Here is an 18401-nt window from a genome sequence, read left to right as displayed (position 1 = left end):
ATTTTCGCGAGAATATCAGTTTTCTGACGTTAGTAACGCTTCACTTTGCACAAAACAAATGTGTGGCCAAAATTTTTCAGTGAAACTTGAATCCGTAAATTCAGCCGTATAACTCGAGATAAAAGAATATTCTGTTAAGAAAAGATCACAAATTAGATCAATAGACCCTTCGTAACTGCTTTCAAGTTCTGTTAAATATTCTTTCCTGCATCAGGGGGTAGGGGATTTGAACGGTCAACAAAAGATAGTTTTTTAACCCTTCCCGCAAAACCTAAAGGACTTCATGATATGAACCTCAAAAGAGCATCAAACGTTATTGAATTGAAAGGGTCTTTCTCATTTTTGTACGCATAATATGTTTTGGGTAAATTTTATATTGTACAATTGTTTATGTTTCTCCATTTTTTTTATTTCAACGTTATGATTTAACTTGAGTTAACCCAATCTAATTTACTGCCCGACTGAGTGAATTTTAACTTTATTTTTTTAGTGACTAAAATATATTAAAAATAATGAAATTAAAAATTGAAGTCATAAAGGATAGAACTTAATACTTACAGGGGCCACCGAGAATTCGTAAGGATAGACAACGTATCGCGTCAATAAATATATTTACTAACACTACCGAAGGCGCTTAAATCCTCAGTCTGAGCCAAGACGGTGCTTCAAAGTTATTAAAGCATTTAATCGCGACAGTGGTGAAGTGTGGAGGGGTTTGTGCGAGGAAACAAAGGGAGGGGTGTGTCTTTGATGGACAAGTTTTCCCCGAAAGGGAACGTTCCGGAAGGCCAAGGAGAAGACAGGGCGGATGAGTGTGATGCCAGACAGAGAGTGCAGAAAGAGTTTCAGGAAGAGGATAAGTCGAAGAGAAGAGAAAGAGTTAGGGTAAGATTTTAAGGAGCCGGGGAGGATAGGACCCTCTTGGGTGGGACGGAAGACTTGTTTGTCAATCTGTAACCAAGCGACGGAAGCTGTTTGAGGAATAAAGATGAAGAGGCATTTTGAAGAGTGTTTGGGGACGGGAGTGGGGTGCCGTGGTGGAGGTGGAATGTGGCACGCAAGGTTCTTTGCCGCTATACGAGATGCCTTTGGGTACACGGAAGGTAAAAATGTTTCCGGGTTGGAAGGGCTTTAACTCATTTACGTCTCGCTAGGATAAGGTCCTGAGTAATTATTTCTCGGTCCTACTCCTTTTAAGAGTTATCATCCTTAATTGATGCGCATTTTACCTTCAACCTGTTATTCCAAGCGAATTTATTTTGCTCTTGTTGATTATTTTATGTATAGGTTAAATGTAAACTTTGCAGCGAAGTGATATTCGCTTGAAAAACGAATGTAGTTTTGTGGATACCCAACGACGAGCAGCATGTAATTCACGATATTTTAGTCGAGGGTTTCACTTTTTAAACCTAAATTTTTTTGCAATTTTAATATTTTACGTGTTACAGGTCGGCCATTATCGGCCTATGGTCCATTTTGGGTCGCCGGTTAAAATTGAAAAGTTTTATTTTTTATTATATTCCCATAACCATTGCAGAAGATAATTATCACTACTCAATGCATGAATCTATTGTTGAAAATGTCACTTTTAATTGACTATTTTAATAATTAGGTGGATCTGAATATCGATTTTTTTTCTATTTCAAGATGTTTATACTTCTCGTACTTCATTTACTCAGTCTATGATTCGATTTCATCGAGAATGAGTAGGAAATAGGTCGCAATCAAATATTTTTCCCTCAAATACATGAAATTTAATGAGGAGCGCTGAAATGATGCAAGTTTTTGTAAGAATTCTCAAGGTTTATAATGATACAAGTGGATGCAGTTCCTTAATTATTGGTTATTATATGTTATTGTGTTGATATTCGTATCGATTGGCAATTCATTCTCTCAGCAATAATGTGCTTAAGTGATTGGCCAGTTCAAATCCAAAGTTTTTCACATTTACATCCTAGATCCTCCAAAATGTCAAATTTCAAATGAAAATCGAAATTATTTATTGCAAATTTGTTACCTTTGACTTAGATATACACTGAAATACGTCGTATTCACTGTTGAGAGTGAGATGAAACACCAATAGGCACTGTGGAAGCAAGTATCCGCACGGCCGGTGCGAAATTCAATCTACTTCTTCGGGCGAGATATAAGTTTACGGAAACGTTTGAGTACTGTAATGTGTTAGGCTACGGAAATCCTGTGCATCCCTGGATGATGCAGGTTTGCATTTTAAATTAATATTTTTTGACTCTCCCTCCTGGTCACATGCAGCGAAGTTAAAATAGTCTTCAAATGGAATCAACGTCTGGAGGCCGCAAGGTAGAGTATACTAGTCAAAGGTGTCAGGATAGAAATAATTATCTCAGGGAGTAAAAAAATTGGTTGCAAATATGGATTAATACAGTGAACTTCTGTAAAAGTAATATTGCACAATTGCAAGTTATCAAAGCTCTATTTTTGTTTTTTTTTCGGCTTATTGTTTTGTTAATTCCAGGAATAACTAACTGCCTGTAACCTTCTCATTTAAATCCAAAAATATTATGCAAGGGAAATATATCTTCATTCTATAATTTACAGAACACATAGCACAAATACAGATCAAGGTTTCATTCTCGCTCAAGTCTAATGATTTTTTAGAATTTTAGCAGGCAGTGGATTAGCTATATTTGCCTCCATAAAGAGAAAGCGGCGTTTAACACAATTTTAAGACTTTAAATAAAAACAAATTCCTTTGTGGCAACAATTTGAGCGCCAGAAACAACAGGAATGAGTGTTCATAGGAATGTATAGATATTATTACGTGAATTTTTTCTCGCTAAACGAGTGCGCACCTATACGTATTCATGTATGCACTGCCCCAGTAGATTTTACCATGAGAGGTAGAGGATTGAACAAGAGCATGATTAAGGATTTTTTTGCCGGAAAATTTTTAAGGAGTGAAATTTGGACAAGGCACTTTTATGGCATTTTTACTCAGCAAATAAATATTAAAAAGTGTTTTAAACGGAAGTAATTTTTTTATGTATCTATTTCCCTTAATATTTTCCATTCCTGCTCCGTAGGCCATACGCCATTACCTTTCACCCGCCTTCTTCGCCTTCCCTTCCCGATTAGCCCTTTCCCTTCTTTTTCACAACCTTTCTCCTTTCCCTTTCGCTCCGTCTTTGACTTTACCTTGTCTTCCCTGTGATTTCACTTTCCCCGCCTCAACCCACACGAATGGCCACCGCCCAACACTCTCCAAACGCCATTCCCTCCTCACTTTGTGTGTGGTGGTCTTCGTCTATGTGCGTGCGTCCAACCTCGTCTGGCTTCGCCCGGAGTCCCTTAGCTACCCTCCGTTACTGTGACTGCGGGATCAAAGGGAATCCACACACTGCGCTGCTGTCCACTTACCTAAATTCCTCTCCGACCGTAAAGACACCCTGGAGATAAGTCCCGAGAGCGGGGAAATGCTTGCTGTTGCCTCACTCCAGTGATGAAGCGACACAGAGGAGAGGTAGGGTGACGAGTTGGTAGGTGGAGGGGTGGTCCGACAAAATTTGCTATGCGACCGGTATATTGCCGGGCTTTGCCATGGAATTCCCTTTCAATCTCGCGCCCTCGTCAAAAGGCTGAGGTTTCCGGAATATTTTAGGTCTATCTTAATTAACTTTAGTTGATTTTGAGACGGAAATGCTGCCAGTTTCATAAATGGGGGAAAATATATTCTCGTACATTTTGGATTACTTTGAAATTATAATTATGCGTTATTTATGTCCAGGCTTGGTATCACGTGACCCACCTACGTGTTATCTCCAATTATTTTCATGACCGTCTGTGCAAAATGGCTAATGGAGAGAGTACAGTACCTAAACTATATGATCGTTTGTAAAACTATCTCAAGATTACTTTCATGCTTGTCTTTTAGAAAATTGCTGATGAAAATAGTATAGAGCCTGGACTAAATGAATTCGTGCATAGAACTACCTCAAAATTCCGGTATTTGTGTTCCACCTTACGGTACAAAAAATGAACTCAAGAGTGGCGGGCGCAGAAATCTTCTGACCTCATCGCACAAATATTCAAATTATTCCCTTGATGCCGCATAATATTTGGCAAATAATCTTCCATATTAGCACTACTTTCATGTACGTCGCGATGATCTTTGCGCAAGTTCAGTTGAAATTAAGCGTTGAAAACCGATGCACATAAGTTTTAATAGCAGCAAAATAATATAAAAATTATGTAATAGGTGTTCATTATGTATTATCGAAATATTGTAGATGTATTTCAATTAGCTTCAGTGGATTTTGAGATGGAAATAGAGTCAGTTCCATGAATGGGGGAAAATATTTTCCTGGATGCTTTGGATTTCTTAGAAAACATAATTATACATTATATATGTCCAGAATTAATATTGTGTGACCCACGCTACATGTTATTTCCCATTACTTTCATGCTGGTCTGTTTGACATGGCTGATGAAGAGGGTATAGCGCCTAAATTAAATCTAATCGTAGAGCTATCTCAATATTCCAGTATTTTTTTCCGTGTATCGTTACAAAATATTAAATCACGACTTGCAGATGAAAGAAAAACGCAGAAATTTTTTTACCTCGTCGCATGAAAATTCAAATTATATCCTATATGACTTATAACACTTGTCAAATAATCTTCAATATATACTTTCTTTAAGTATGTCGCGATGCATAGTATTATCAAATTCATTGTTTTGGAATGTGTTCTATGCGACTTGCAATAATAAATCTTCCTCAGTAGAATTTCTTATTCAATTAATATACCAAAAAACTATGTATCTAGGTTTTCACAGCAGGAAAATAGGTTTTTAATTATGCAGTATTACGTGCAAAAGTTAAATTACCAATTTATTACATTAAAATTGGAATGACGAAGATGCTGAAAATGAATGGAATTTGCTGAAGATAATGAAACGCTTTGAAGCTTTAAATTTTCTTTGAATTGCATCAAACTGATTTTCAACGAAAAATATATTTGCACTAATTTCTGACTCACCTAAAACACTCAGTTGGGAGTGACATCTTTTTCCTTGCAGGGAATAATTAAGAAAAGGCAAACGCATTTTAACTCATAGCTTTTTTTCCTTTTTTACCATGTTTTTAACTGCTTAAATGGAGAGGTAAATTTGATCGCAGGACACGGAATTCAGTTCATTAATGCTATAATCAAGTTTTTTCGGTAATGCTGAAAAATACAGACTTTGAAGTAATTAGTGCTATTTGCGTTTCTGGAATCTAATTAATCATTTAAAGATCATTCCTTGAATCTCTGGGCCAGACAAGAAAGGAATTAACTCATCCAAAGAGCCAATATTTTTCCTTAGTAACAGGGCTGCTAATTAATTGGATATGAGTGCGTATCATGTTACTCTTACATTACCCTTTGGAGACAGAAATGTTTCCATTTCTCAGAGTTCCTGCTCAGTACAAAATAAAGGAAGTTATATTTTCGAAGAAGATTATTTTCATCCTCATTAGTGATTGAGTTGCCTTACCACGATAACTTGCTCCCGTGGTAATTTATCGGGGTTATGCAATCGTATCGTATGCAATAGTTTCGGGGGTGACTTCATGAAATCGACTTGATGTAATGTAATGCAAAAAAAACTTTATAATTCCATGTGGATTTTTATTCTATTTTTTTCATAGCTGTTTTTTTATGGCTAAGTTTTCTCTCTGGTAAAACGAGGAAGGAATTCAATGCTTGAAGAGAGATCAGATAGCCCATGCTATGTGAAAATACGCTATTTACATTGGTAATCAGAAAGGCTAAATAATCTAATTGCGAATGAAATAGAAAGGTAATTACCATTCCATGTGGAATTATAAAGGTTTTTTTTCCATAACATTATAAAAATATAATTACTGTTCCCGAGTCCATCAGTAAAGATCGTCTTCAGGATTATATCGAAACTTGAAACCTGTAATAGGTGGAAGGGCACCAAATTAGCAATGAAAATCTCTTCGTTCCTTCCACGATTTATTTTAAAATTACCACCGGTTTTGGCTGTTACCCCATCATCAAGTACATAAATCTTGCAAAATGTATGTACTTGATAATGGTCTAACAGCCAAAACCTGCAGTAAGTTTTTAATGAACTGTGGGCGTAACGAAGTTTTCTTCATTGCTTATATCGTCTTCAGGACATCGTAGGACAACTAATGGGGTATTTCAACCAATTACCGTGCGTGAACATGGTTATTTTAACTCGTGAAATCCTTCCTTGAACCCATTACCAATCTGGAACAAGCATCCCACCCTTCTTCCCTTAGAGAATTCAGTATTCCACCATGGGCCAAGCCTGTTATATACGCTCGTCTCAACTCGCAAAACCATTTCAACCCTCCAACACACCGTCATCCATTCCTTCCCATCCTCCCCGTGTACGCACACAAACGCATCACTGCCTCGACAATTAATCAGCATTATACGCTGAGCCCTGAGGCGGTCGCTTTGACAACCTAGCGCTAACCTCCCTGCCAGCTTCCTCCCCGCGTTTCCACCTCGGTCCCATATCGTTCGAATCTCCCCAATCTCTCTTTTCTATAAACCTTCACTTTTCTCCATAGTTCAAACGAGATACACTCCGCGTTTATCTCTTTCATCGTGGTCTCCCTTTCTTACCCCTGTATCCACTCCTCTTATCAATTTACACCCTTCCATAATCTTGGAGTGGCAATTAAGTCTCAATATATCTCTGATTCCCTATGCAACTGATCAGGATTGCGGTTGATCTTACAGTTGAGGTGGGTTTGTATATTAGCTTTCTCAGTTATTTTAGAGATAATTCCGCCCTTTACTTTGATGCTTTGATATTTGGAGGTAAGACTGCAGGCTTCCATTATTTAAGCAATTGGAAACAGGTGTGACATTGAAGGTCTCATTTTGAAGAAGTTTTTTATTCATAGATTCGATAGATATGATGAGTATGAGAGGGACATTGTCTGGAGATTAGATTGTATTTCGAGTTTCCCGTGGGAAATTTAGGACTGAAGTGAAAAGTGTGCAGCAAAGACAGTTCTAAACTCATTATATCCTCGGCGCGCGTAATCTACATCATAAAATGAACAGAGAAGTGAACTGTTGGTATCAACGTGCTTAAATAGCTCAGTGTTTCAAATTTAAGATTGCTTTGATCTGGTGAGGCTAGAACTCGCCTTGGTCTAAGCCGTTAACGTGTAAATTTAAACATGGCAGGGCCATTCTCATCTCGAACCCAAAGAAACCCAGATAAACAATTTTCACATACTTAGTGCGGGCTATCTGATATTTATTCACGCATTAAATTCCTCACTCTTATATTTATAGGGAAAAGGTGGCAACGTAAAAAAAGCATGGAAAATAAGAACCGCACTCATAAATGGTATCGATAAGTACTACACAGAGTTTACTGACAAAGATACTTCCTCCTATACTCATTTCTAGCCACACCTGAAGGTAAAAGTATTTAATTTTAATGTATTTTATATGCCAATCACATCAATATTGTATAAAATTATTCTTTATTAAATCAAATTACTTATTCATGTAAATGCAAATTAATGTTCGGAAGGCTTCATGATGCATTACTACAGCTTGGTTTTCAATTTCTGAGGAGTATGTCAAACATATCAGTTAAATTTTCTCTCAAAATCGATATCCATAAAAATTTTAGCATGGTTAAAATGAGTAGATTTGACAGCAGGGAAAAATAAGACAAACGATTCTAAAAAATAAACAAATTCCTCATTAGCCACGGCAACTCAGGGGCCACGCAAACTTGAAATCGGCATGGAAACGGTCTTTGTCACTTCATAAGGCTTCATTTCTATTTTCTCGAGTTGGTTTCATTTTCTACAAACGTCGGCGCTCTAATCGCGCTACCCACGAGTCAACAAGGTTTCCTCAAAAAGGGGAAGAGAACTGCGACAATTTCTACGGTCAATATGTTTCCCTGTAGCTTGTGGAAGAGCTCTGAAACAACTCAAGACTTTCGGCAGTTATGCGTATTGGGAATGATAAAAAATACTGCAAAGAGATAAACCTGGCTAGATAGGCATTATAGGAGCAATGCACTACGGTAGTTTTGCTCTCAACCAATTAATTACCGTTACTGTCGGAGTTATTCAGCATTATTGTAATTTTAAAATCTTCAATAGATAAATAACGTTCTCTTACTTATAAATACTCAGATACTATCGCATGAATTACAGCTGGAAGACTCAATAACGTATCAGCTCAACTGAGCAAAGAATTATTCCTAATTTATTTATTTTTACTTTAATATATATTCAATCCTTGAATAATAAATTTACTCCGGAATATATACCCATCATCGAAAATTTTGTTTTTTTTTTTTGAAAAATTTTGACAGTAGAAACTAAACTTGTTAATATATAGATATGTATAGCATAGATTTTCAATGCCAAAGCATAGAGCGTCGGTAAATCCGGCATGAAACATAAACTGAATTAAAAAAGGTGATGACGTTCAAAACGGTGAATCCTTCGTGCTCGCATTAAAATAGGTGTGTACTGTGAAGATATCAAACCTGAGCATATTACCTATTTCCCGTGAGTTCAAGAAGTCAGGTTCAATACAAATGGGCTATAGCTGGACACCCAGCACTGGAGCAGGATTCTCGTCTTCACCTTTACAACAGGTGTTTGCAAAACTCATTGTAAAGTTCAGTCCAATTGAAAGAGAGTTCTCCAATCTGCCAAGATATGTGCTTATATATATTGCTACTTTGGTCGCTTTTAATCCATTATCAAAAATGTCCGCCGCGCGGTGATGAGTGCAATGCGATCAAATTTTATCCAATCTTTTAGAATATGTTGCCATTGCGAGGAATAGCATAGACTAGTTATGAATTTGATAGATCACATCATCATTTGTACAAATATCGATTAATACGCCTAATTATAAATTATTTACCCGTGAAATTCAGATCACATTGTCCATTAGCGACACGAGTGGCGACATTTGTAAACCCATTTGAATGTGTGGTGGGTGATATCGCTTTTAGAGGCCAACTTGAGTATCCTCCATTGTAATATTCGTGGTTAAAGCAAAGACGCCGGTAAAGCCAGCATGAATAACGTTCAAAGTAGCAAAAATGCTACGACGTTCAAAACCTTAAATCCCCCGTAATTGCTTAACAAACTGTGGATATCGCAAACCCGAAGTAGCCACGCGCCTGTAGTCCGTCTAAGTCTAGAAGACCGATAGTGGACATTTTCCAACCAGCACATGACCCAGGGCCTCGTCTTTACCACCATAACGGAATATCACATCTTATTATATTCAAGGTCTAAACTCGTTGGCAAATAAATTAGGGCTAGTTTTACTCATGACCGATTAGGTACATACTACCTTTTCGGTATCAATTAATTCTGATAAACGAAGCAGAATAAAGCTAGGATCATACGATTACCCTTGGAGATTTTTCCTAAGATCCTATCTTTATTTTGGTCCCATGAAGTCTCTATAAAACACATTTTCTATTGTTTTAAATAAAAACTGCAGTTTGCAACAATTTATGGTGAAGTACTTCCTTGTCTCCCTGTAATCGCATATAATCGAAGCCTTCCGACAATTTCATTTGTTTTCAGTTTCGATTCACCTTGGCCTGTTTCTTTCCTCATGAGGACAGAGGCACAATCATTTCCTCATTCCCCCCTCACTAGTTTACCCCTCATATCTCCTCCTGCCCCAACACTTCAATGCAAACCTTCCCTTTCCCTCCTAGCCCCTTCATTACACGCCTCTCGTGTACACCATCCTCAGAATCTCTCGCACAAAGTCTTCATCTCATTACTGGAGATAACTTCCTTTGACGCCAATCACTCCAGAAACCCTCCTTCTGTACCCCCCTCCCCGATCCTCCAGATACCCCTCTCTTGCAAGCAAGAACCCACCCACACTCTTTGCCATACGGTGGCCCCTCAACCGAAAGCACTCCACACTGTTCTCCGAGAATACTCACTGCGTCTTATCATTCTCGCGGATACTGCCGGGCTCCTTAAAGGTGCTTGTCAGCTAAACTCTTCCCTGTCCCCCTCTAACCCCCTGACTACCTTCAAATCCACGCTTCTTGGCCTTGTTCTCCTTCCCTTCAAATAGTGTTTGTACGCCCTGGGGTGGCGCAAACATTTGATGCGATACTGTGCTACTGGAATTGCCAAGGTATTTTCCAAGAATATTTTTTTTGTAAAATATAGCTTTTCGGAGAGGCCTTAGCCAATATCCTTCTTAAGGGATATTCTGTAGGCTTGAATAAAGTTAGAAACATAGCAGAAAAAATCCGAGATGGCATTTCAGCCTATGAGATTTCGTTCATCAAGATCAATTGATATCGAAAAGATGGTATGCACGTGGCCATGAAATTAATATTATTTAAGCAAGCTATAATAAATTTGTTAATATGTGTATGATTTAATCATAAAATGTAGTAGTCAATATCATTAACGCGTCCAAAGGTCATCATTTACATTTAAACCGGTTTTCAGGCGTAACTGGGCGTTCGATTTGGCATCAACTATGCGTCCATCCCTAAAGCCCTCTGAGAGAAAAAGATCTGAAATTCATAGGCAAAATAATAATCATTCATAAATGCACTTTAAGCTCACTTACTTCGTAGGTACTTTATGAAAGATCGTTCAAATTGCCCTAAGGTATTTTTTCGTCTGTTTTATCTTTCGATGTGTACGTAATTTCGGTCATTACTAGATTTGCTATTTCATGCTATTATGAAATAATCATCGAAAAAATGTATTTGAGAGACAGTAGTTGAAAATGACATTTTTCCTTTTAAAGAATAGGAGCGATACAAATAATAATGTCCACTGAAACGAAATTGCCGATTGTAAATATATTATGGGAGACTGAGTCGGTTTTGTCGTTTGGGAAGCCGTTTACAAGTGGTGTTTAAGGCATTACATATCAGTATTTCTTTTTTTAGCCCAAAAACTTCGTGAAAGTTATCAGGTTTACTCTTGCCAGATCAGTAGTTTACATTCCCTACGGAAGTTATCATTGTGAAGTGCGGCATTTAAGTCCGGGTTCTTATTCACACCTAACACAGTAATCTATCTCCTTGCATACTCTCATGATGGGCTGTTCACCTTCAGGCTTGGAATATACTCGGTAATGAAATTATGATTAGTCGTGAAATGAATGTGCCAATTTAGCTAATTTTGAAGGAGCAAGTTAGAAACAGGTGTTGGTTGGCAATTCCATTATCATTATTGAAACAGTGCGAAGGGCTGAGTCCATCCCCATCAGCCATTAATGCGGGAATTGTGCGCAGGGTGAATACATTGTATGAAGTTAATACTCGGGAAGGGTATCCCAATACTTGATGGGAATATTAAGGGTACAAGCAACTGATTCTCATGTCATGAATCAATTATCTCACTGGCTATAAGTTATCCGAGGTCTGCAAGCTGAACATAATTTTTAATTTGAAAATTACACTCCGTATATATTCTCCGTGAGTTTATCTTCGGCTTTATCCGTAAATTTCCTTATATTCATAATAATTTTATCTAATATTCCGTTGAATATATCTCACTCGAGGATTGTGTTGGCGTAGAGGATAGAGTAAAGATTTCTCCGAGACAATTTGATCTTTGCTTGATGCTTTTTGGCATTCTCATCACTCCATCCGCTAGATGGGGCATTAGGCCGTAGTAAGCATTTCGCTTAGAGCAGGCTTATACCGACGCCGGGTTTCTCTCTACCCATCCTTCCCTCATGTTGCTTATGACCCCAACTGTTGGTGGCCTCCTTCATATACCATACGACATTGCATCTTATCCCTCTGTAATAAGTGTTACCTACTTATAAAGACGTAATGATGCAATCTTGACGTTAATACGCGGCCAATAATTTAGAGGTCCTTATTAGCACCATACGATATAGATTCTAATGAACGTATATTTATAATGAAATGGTTTGTCACACATAGGAAAACTATGAAACTCGGTTATTCGATACAATCGAACCAGCAAGTGAAAAATGTGAAAAAGATCGAACCCAGTGAACTAATTTTTGAAGGAAAGTTTCCGTATTGAGGAAACATTATACGAGCAAAAATTTTGCTTCTAGCCACAGAAATGCGTACTTGTCACATACTTCAAATTTACCTATTTCTGCTAAAGCAAAAGTTAAAATAACGGAAGCTTCCTGTACTACTAAATATACACCTTTAAATGGTTCAAGCAATTTATTGTGCTCCTGGTTATGAATAAATGTATTTTAGGATCCTCTCCGTCGCATAGGCTTCATGTATCTTAAGTTTACTTCAATCAGTTGTAATTTTATTTATTACATACCATTCCCAAGGTTCCATAATTATGAAAAATAAAGTTGATAAATTTGAATTTAATGGCCTTGAAAATGGGAGACCAGCAGTTCTCTGATATGCCGATATACTTAGAAAATATTAATGAGCAAAATAATTCGATGTGGCACTCTTTGAGATGATACCAATATTTTGGAGAGAATTAAACCTTGAAATATTTGTTATTTTTGAGAGAAATTTATGAATCCCTGTTTCTTCCGAGTTGCCCTCCGTATATGCCATTAATTTCGATGGGATAACTATTAAGAAATCCACGTGGGACAAAATAAGGAAGAAATAGAGCTGCTTTATTTGTATTTTGCTGCTAAAGAAGTTTTAACACAATGCAGTTATAGAAGTCCATTGGAAAGTTGCCAGAAGAATTACACGAATTGAAGTTGTGTCTATTGGTTGTTTCGTATAAAATGATAAAGCTATAGAATAAAAATTTGGGTATTTAAAAAAAACTGATTTTACGACACTAGAATTTGCTAATTGCCTCGAGTCACAAAGTGATAATTCCCTTTTTCGCCGTTTCAAAATCGGAATATGAAGCGCAGACGCGATTTTCTGTAATGCCGGGATACTTCAGAACTATCAATCCACAGAAAAATTCGATGTGGCACAGTTAGTAACAGTACCAATATACTTGAAAAAGGTAAGCCTTGAAGCATTTGTTATTTTTCATATAATGCATGTAACACTGTTTCTTCCTAATTTCCTTCAGTATTAATCCTAGTAGATATTGAATAAATAATAGTAAATGCACGCGGGACAAAATTAGGAAGTTACGAAGCTATATTTTTTTTACTGTTGAATTACGCTTTAGGATATGGATAGAAGGAAAGAACTCCCTTGCAAAGTGGCGAGAAAAATTTCACGATTTAAAAGTGTGGCTTATGTATCATAATAAAAAATAAACATGATACATTACATAGTGTCAAAACCATGGTCGGTGGTGGAGTTATACATTCAAACTTGGGAATTTCCGTATGTTGTTTATATTTTATTTTAGATATATCGCATTTCACCCACTTCAAGCCTGAAAGGTTGTTGTTGGTTACTGTTGCTATTGGTTGTATCCAAAGTAATGATTAAGTCATAGAGTAAAACGTTACGTATTTAAGATAAATATCTGATTTCACGACACTAGAATTTACTAATGGCCTCGAGTCACCAATAAGAATACCCTTGAAAGGGTGAACGCACTCTTGACGAAGAGACATAATGTCACCAAAAAACTTAGTGGGAGGCAGGAGACGACGAAATTTAACCACTTCTTCGCCTTTTCACAATCGGAATTTTAAGCGCGGACCACTGAAAGCATCTGAAAGGAATGTCGTGGGCGTTGGGTTTGGGAGTGGGACGGGGTAGGCGGACGACGACTCACGGTGTTGTAATGGATCTCCGCGACACAGGCCCACCTCTGAACCCTCAACCAGCCACCGCCACTCTCCAAAATCTCACCCTTTTTGCCACCAACCACCCTGCCGCTCCACCCGCTAACGAAACAGATGAATACTTCATCTCGCAAGTGTTTCTTCCATTACTGTTCCCTCTTTTCATGCTCACTCGCAAAACCTGCTCTCCTCCTCTAAAAAACCCTCCACTCCTCACCCTCCCTCTCGCGGAGCGCCTGACTTTTGTTCCTTTCCAAACTCCATCCTCCTCCACTCTTCCTCGCTATCCCTCTTCTGACACCACTTTCCTCTCTTTTCCGAATAAAACCCCTCCTCCTCCCTATACGGTTCGTCAGGGTGAGCGCGAGGTCGAAAAGTCGAACCACTTGGCGCGGACCAATATTTGCACTTCTCCTTTGGAATTTTGTAGTAGTAGCGGAGGGTACAATTCACAACCCCTGTTTCCACCCCGCTCCATCTCTTGTCTCTCTCTTCATGGCGTGCCCTTTAAATTCAACCCTTTCTCGCGTCTCCTCCTCTGACTGCATGCTTCAATCTACTCCCCCCGCCTCTAAGACCCCCTTATTTATATTATCTCTCGCATTCTCTTTCCCACGTAAACTTGTTTCCTCTCGCTTATCATTTAATCTCCACTTAAACCAGCTAAATGTTCCCTATGCGATCCCCCCTCTCTCCCACGTGCTACTCATTTGCATGTCCTTTTTTCTATTCTCGGAAGCTTTTATCTCTCATTCCCTTCTCATCTGTCGATTCTACACTTCGTCTTCTTGGAACTCTTCTAAGCCTGGTCCTTCTATCTCTTCCCACCTCTTCCTTGAAATCATAGATTCCTCATTTATTCGCCACGCTGCAGGCCAACCACGTTCCAGAATTCATTTATTCCGGTATAAATTCGTTTTCTATTCCCAAATATGGTTTTAATCTATACTGAATGAAATAGCAATTGAAATATATGTATTTAAAAGATGTATTTCAATACCTCAAATTTCTAGTGAAGATTTAACTCTCAAAATTATTTGTAACGTAGCATATTCCGAATCTAATTTCTCGTCGTTCATAAGTCATTTTTCATTTCATTGTTATGCACTGGATATTATTTTCCCTTGGCCATTGTTCTTGTTGAACTGTAAGCCTATCTTTGAGTACAAAACGAAATTCATCTCGCGCTTAATCCATAATATTCTTTTCACCCATTCATCTCTTTTTTCAACCATTTTGCATTCGAATAGTTTGTTTAAATTGTCTTAAATTAACTGAATACTAATAGAGCTCATATGACTTTGATAATATCCCATTCTTGGCGTATACTTTTTTTAAATCAGATGTTTTTCCTTCTTTTCCTAGCTCTTAATTTCTTTTTTCTCTGCTTATATTTACTGGTCTTTTACAACGCTTTTCGCAATCAAATTCTCATGGCTTGTTTCCTTCGTGTCAGTTAAATGTCTTTTGGAGTGGTAAGCACAGTTTTCCAAAGTTTTGTAAATATTTCTAACCTTATAAATATCTATAAGCCTCATAAGTTAGTTTCATTCCATCATTTTGAGTCTATCTTGTTGTTTTACGTTTACCTACTTCTTGCTCAGACATTGCGTTTTTCCACGTTTACCTTATTTTGCTCTTGAAATACGTAAGAAGCTAATGTAAGGAGAAAGTTGCTGAAGTTTTAATTTACTTATTACGAAAGAGGGAGTTTTGAAATTTCGCATTTGCTCTTAGTGGCGTGGCATCTTAATGCTCTGATTTTGAGGGAGTTTGTGTTTGTCTTTCAACAATAAAGACAGCTTTATCGAAGAGATGGTTGTCTGCAGCTGCTTTTAATACCTGAGTGTTTGCCGTAGCTTGCTAAAACAGAATCTTTGACTTCCTTCTATGCCTCACTTTCACTCGTTGAGTTGCGTTAGCCGTCACTTTAGAGTATACTTTATATTATATCTATGCTTCCAAATACTTTGTTACCTTATTTTGCACTTTTCTATCTCTTTGATTCAAACTTTACTAGCAGAATTAAAGAAAATATGTCTTCTCTTAATGAACTGAAGTTATTAATTAAATTACCTTATCATTTATTCCATACTATCATCGCATTCTGGATATACTCCCGTTTTTTTCTTTAAAAAAAATATTAAATGTATCAATGATTAAATAAAGTTTCTATTTGCAGAGATTTTTATTTCTTTTCAGTATTTCGAACGTAATTTCTATGTCCCGCACACTTTATCGCAGTTTTTTAATATGTTAAAGGTAAAATACCGGGTCTTTTGTATGTACTTTAAATGTGATTTTTTGCCTTATTTTATGAATATTTTCACTCTTACGGATTCAACCTCTGTTTTCATTAAACCACCAAGCCTTCAATATTTTTATTCCTTATTTTAGTCAAATTTGATGTTAACATGCAGATATTTGGGAATACTCTCTTCCAGCAACCTTCTGCTTTGACCTTCAGTTTGACTTCCAAAACTTTTACTACTTAATAGAATACCTCTTATTTAAAAGGATCTTTCTAATTTGGGTGAAAACATCTATGCTAACAATTATAGAATTATAATTAGTTCTCTTTACCAAAGAAATACATATATAAATTAATTTCTATACTTAGTAAGTAAAGTGGCACAGAATTTTCACTTTTCATATGGTATTTACACTTTTGGTGCACCTACTTTGAATGGCACTGGTAGGGAAATGCCAAAGGTATTTAAATAATATGTAACATCCTCGAGAAAAATAATTCTGCGTTAGAATTTTTTTGTCTCGTCAACGTATTGATTTTTTTATAATTTAACTGTTATTGTATTACATTTTTGCGGTATAAGTAATCCTAATTTTACTTAAGAGTTTTTTTTTAATACATAAGTGTTCACTTGAACAATTAACAGCATAAAAGCCGATATTTTAGCTTGTATTTTTGACTGTGATATATAGGCCCGCGGCACTAAGATGGATTGAGAATTCTCGTTCTCTCGCATTCTATCTCTTCCCGTGGTTGGCATATATTTCTTGGTGAATGCATGCTAAGTACCATTTCCTCCCCTTTCGGGTAAATTTGACTCTCCGACCTACCCTCCCTTACGGTATAAGCACCCGTAACCGCGGTATTATGACTCACATACACCGCAACGGTGACTCGGCTGAATGAAAAATTCAGCCAATTCCTTATGCAGCTCTCTGATTCATAAAATAGCCATGAAGCACGGGGATGGTCTGGCGGGTGTCGTGAATAGCAGTTAAAGGGAGCTGGGGACGATGCGCAGATGAAGGAAAGAGAAGCTGTAAATATAGTGGCCCACGTTATGGTCCTTGCGGTACACGGGTTTTGGTGGGAGAAGAATGATGAATCATGTTAAAAGCTTATCTCTATCATTCGCTCGTTACACTTTCACCCACCTGAACCTCGCGGCAACCTTTCTCTCCATCCTAACGCCAGGCAAGCCTTCCATCACGCCCGAGCAGGGGTCAGGTGCTTCGGGGGTGCCTGGTAACCAACCGGGTCCGTGCGGTGGACGATTCTCCGAAAAGCCTTTTGCCCGTGTTCCCTCCGCATTGGTTATTTTCCATCCCGTGTCTGCTTGTGTAACCTTCCCCGGTGCAAGGGATTGCTCATGTGGTCGTTCGCACGTGCTGTTATTGCCTGTGGATTGGTGACTAGGGTGACCAGATGTCAGCGAGAGGGAACAAGGGAGTGATTTCGTGCCCCGAAGACACGGTCACTGAGGTGATTACGCGTGGCTCAAATAACTCACATTCGTTAGCCACGGATGTCTCATTTAGCTTATGCCGAAAAAAATATGGTCCAGGTGTGTTTCATGATGATAGTCACGTTTTCCCCTCTGAAACTTTATTGAGCATATACTTTCTTTTTGTAATATACCAATTCTTTTCCTCTTTGTGATGATTTTAATTCATCATTCACATTATGAGTCATTTATCTGCAGATTGGTTTGATGCAGCTCTGTGCTCAATTCTCCTACCGGACCTTAACTCATACGATTTAATCTTATTTTTTCTTTTAAGTTATATTCTTAATCTGGTGTCTTTCTTCCGCAATTTTGATCTAATTCAGTATTATATTAGATGAGCTAATGGTATACCAGCATCATTGGCTAAAACTTTTGACAAGAATTTGGAAAATGAAGCGACACGTGCGATCGTCCATATCATTATCTAAATAAAGGTTAAGAATATGTTCTCATTCTGGTCCCATTGAATTGCCTGAAATGAATGCTGGCTTCACCTCCTGCTTAGAGAATAAGATAAATGGGTTTTATCGGGATCATTGGTTATTATTATAGTATTCTACCGATTAAGGTAGGTTTCCATGGAGTACTAAAGAGGTGATTTGGGAGCCTCCCTTTCCTTCCAGCACTGCCTTCTTTAATTCACTGTAAGGCCTACTCTCTTTCAATCTATCTAAAAATCCTATTCTTTTCCTTCCCCTCCCTCGTTTCCCCAACATTCTACCCTCCAACACCATTTTCAACATCCCCTCACCGCTAAGCACTAACTCAATCCAAACCTTCTGTCTCCTGCGTATCTCATCTAAAAGCTTTCTCTCCTCGCCAACCATATCCAGCACTTCGTCGTTCCTTTTCCTCTCCGTCCATTTCACCCTCTCCATTCTTCTCCATACCCACATCT

This window comes from Ischnura elegans, chromosome 7 (genome assembly GCF_921293095.1).
Source record: "Ischnura elegans chromosome 7, ioIscEleg1.1, whole genome shotgun sequence".
Taxonomy (NCBI): Eukaryota; Metazoa; Arthropoda; class Insecta; order Odonata; family Coenagrionidae; genus Ischnura; species Ischnura elegans.
Note: the sequence above shows the minus strand (reverse complement) of the source record.